Source organism: Corvus brachyrhynchos, unplaced genomic scaffold, assembly GCF_000691975.1.
Source record: "Corvus brachyrhynchos isolate BGI_N302 unplaced genomic scaffold, ASM69197v1 scaffold136, whole genome shotgun sequence".
Classification (NCBI taxonomy): Eukaryota; Metazoa; Chordata; class Aves; order Passeriformes; family Corvidae; genus Corvus; species Corvus brachyrhynchos.
Window position 1 is genome coordinate 15,599 of NW_008239080.1, and position 3,195 is coordinate 18,793.

The 3,195-nt window shown below is 40.4% G+C and overlaps 1 long non-coding RNA gene across 1 annotated transcript in view; it reads left to right on the forward strand.

Annotated features, from left to right (window-relative positions):
- LOC108447940 overlaps positions 1-3,195 on the forward strand; it is an 11,829-nt gene extending 8,634 nt beyond the window's left edge. Inside the window, exon 3 of the long non-coding RNA XR_001863661.1 lies at positions 2,530-3,195. This is a non-coding gene — a long non-coding RNA (uncharacterized LOC108447940). The remainder of the gene's footprint in view (positions 1-2,529) is intronic.

The window sequence follows — 3,195 nt, forward strand, 5'->3', positions numbered from 1 at the left end:
CCTCTCCTCTCCTCTCCTCTCCTCTCCTCTCCTCTCTTTTCTTGGCAGTAGGTTACTTTGGATATTAAAAAACAAATGAACTATATTTAAAACACCTAGTGCACATGATGTTTTCCTGAGAGAGGTCACAGGATCACAAGACCATGGGAAAATTCAGGGCAGAGGACTCAGGAGGTTGTCTGATACAGCCTGCGGTTCAAAGCAGGATGAGTAATGAGGTCACAAAAGGTTTCTTGGGGCTTGATCCAGAAAGGTCTTGAAAACCTTCAAGGACTGAGACTGCATAAGCTGATGGTTGATGATACAGAGCTCAGGAGTTTGCAGTTGCATTTCTTATTATATCTGAAACAGATGTTAAAATTTTCCAACTGCATTTTACTTACGCTTAGTTGCAATGCTTATGTATTTTCATCTTAATTGTCATAAAGTAAACCACAACCAGGTTGCTGTTTTATTGACTGCAGGAACTACTGTTGTCTTGTTTCCCCTTCTCTGGTAAACTGAACTTTTGACAACAGGACTAACAGTTTTTATGCACTGCATAGTACAAAACACAGAATGAGACTTGGTGGTAAGGAAGCAGAGGGTCACTCTCTCAGCGAGGTCTGGCAGTACAATAATGTGTTGCACACCCAGGCACAAAGGATTACGTGATAGGCACCAGGCCAGGATTCGATCCAGCTGATATTCACCTTGTACATGGCCATGTGATTCCAGAAGTGATTCTGAGAAACATGGATGTGTTGACACCAGCTGAGTCAAGTCAGGGTTTACTCCCTGACATGGACCACAAAGAAAGTATAGATATATTTTATATATCTTAAAAAATTCTAGCCCTGGAGACATGGTCCCCAGCAAACAGAAGGAAGAATGTTTGTAAAGATATTTAAGGGACATATAAAAATTATGAAAGAATGCAGAAGACTTTTCCATGCTAGTCAGAAAGAACAGTTTCCTTTGGCTGTCTGAAGTGTAGGGTAAGATAAAAAGCAAGGTTCATGAAAAAACCGAGAGTTCATAACGGGTGCATTGGCCTTCTTAGCTGACAATTTTAAAGGCTAAATTTAAAAATATGTACTACTTTCCAAACCCTGAGGTGTTGAGAGTGACAGCTGTGAAGTCATACACCGAAATCTTCCTGGGATTAACAACTGTAAAATAACCCAGAAAAATGTCCCAGAGAGATATCCTGAGGTGGGCATGGACATGGAGCCAGTTTGCAGGAGGGAAAAGACAAGGGCTTTTCAAATGCTCTGCCATTCCACAGGAGGATAAGGCGGGGCTCGCGGTGAGGTACCAGAGGCCCCCTGATGCTGGTATCTCTGAGGGATGGCTCGCTTCCACAGCCACAGAGTATTGCAGCAGTTTCTGTGCCCTGCCACCATGCAGCACATCACAGCTACATAAAGGCTTCTCAGCTGCAAACGACCCAGCAGTATGAGCATTGCTGAACAAATAGGTTCAGCCTTTTAAAAGCTAGCTGAACAGGGCCCAGCTCCTTTTCGCCTTCCCTCTCTCTCTCTTTGCTTCTTTCTCTTCCTTTCCCTCTTTATTTCTCATTTGTTTTGTAATATTACATTTTTATGTAAAGTTTTTATGTACATCCTCTAGATGTAATAGCTAGGGATAGCTGCCAGCATTTGCAGAATAAAAAGCAGGTCAATTCTGTTATGAAAGTGTTATAATTACCATGGATTAGGCTTAGTTCTCAAGCATGGAGTGACAAATTTTGGTCAATGTTGTAAAAAAAATGCTTTAGTAAAAGGACACCACATTTACTCTTTCAAAATTCAACAGTTTTTCAAATCATTGTGAAAGGAGAAGTGTCTTTATTGTTGCAAGCAGCTTTGGTTCTTTTTGCTAGGCACACCTAGATACCAAACATCTGAGAATCTTCAGACCTACATCTTCCTTAGACACCTGCTGGTAAAAACGAGCAGAGTCATCCTCCATTTCCCAAATCAGTCTAAGGGTATCACACTGTCACGCACATTTCGAAGTCTCCTAGATTGACTAGGAGAATGCCTAGTGAATGCAAGAGACTGACAGTGATTAAGTACCTAATTCACAGGTTCTTACCTTGACTAGCATATTAAGTTCCTTGAGCATAAAAAGCACATCATTCTATCCTGCATGATGGGTTCCATTCAGATTTCTGAGATCTTTGAAAAAATTATTTACTTAGTCACTGACAGGAGAAATACAATTTTCAGAATCTCTCACTTATTGTGCATAATTTCACATACCAGCACTTCTAAGACTATGTAAGGCTTTGCCAATGGAAATTCTTTTTTTAAGTTTTACCATTAACTTTCACCACAGAGTTTGCATTCAAAAAAGAAAACACTTTAGTGAGAGCTGCAGCGCGTTCTTTGGCGGTTCCAGGTTTGACAAATCCAGCTACCAACCAATTTCCTGTCAGGAACAGGACAACACTATTGAGACAACCTGTGACATACCAGCATATTTTATCTTCATAATTCCATCTTTCATGACAGGATAATTCAGATTAATTTTGTTTTGCCACAGATCTGAACAACCTGAACATTGCAATATTATAATGCAGCACATCATGGGGGAGAAACTCTTGAAAGAATCATTCTAACCTGGCACCAGGCAGGTGTAAAGACATGGTTCTGCAAGACTGAGCCACACAGCTGAAAGAGTAAGTCCAACATGACTCTCCACTAGTAAAATGCTTTAAAAGCTAATGTTTCTATGGGTATGCATGTGCACTGGGAGAGGTTAAGTATTTACTGGGGATTCAGAAAAAAAAAGCATTTCTTCTCAGAAAGACCATAAAGGTATAATACATCCATAGTATATCATTCAGATGTGGAACTCCTTGCCACAGGGAACATGAATTATGAATTTTACGTGGATTCAGATGGCATAAAGTCTTGTCTGACTTTATGCCATCTGAATGTCAGGGACTATTCAGAACAGAGGTATCACATCCTGCTCAGGAATAGCCTGAGTCACTCATCAGTGTATTCAAACATTTAGAGACTATTCAGAGGATGTATCACCCTATGTTTGGTCTGTACAAGCCCTTCTCTCAGCAATTGCTATTGACTGCTGTGTTAGACAGGGTACTGTGGGGAAGTGAACATTGGTCTGTGTCAGAGACTGAAAATAGTTCATGCCTCAAACATTGATATAAAGTTTTGCTCATTATAAAGAAGCTACAACCGA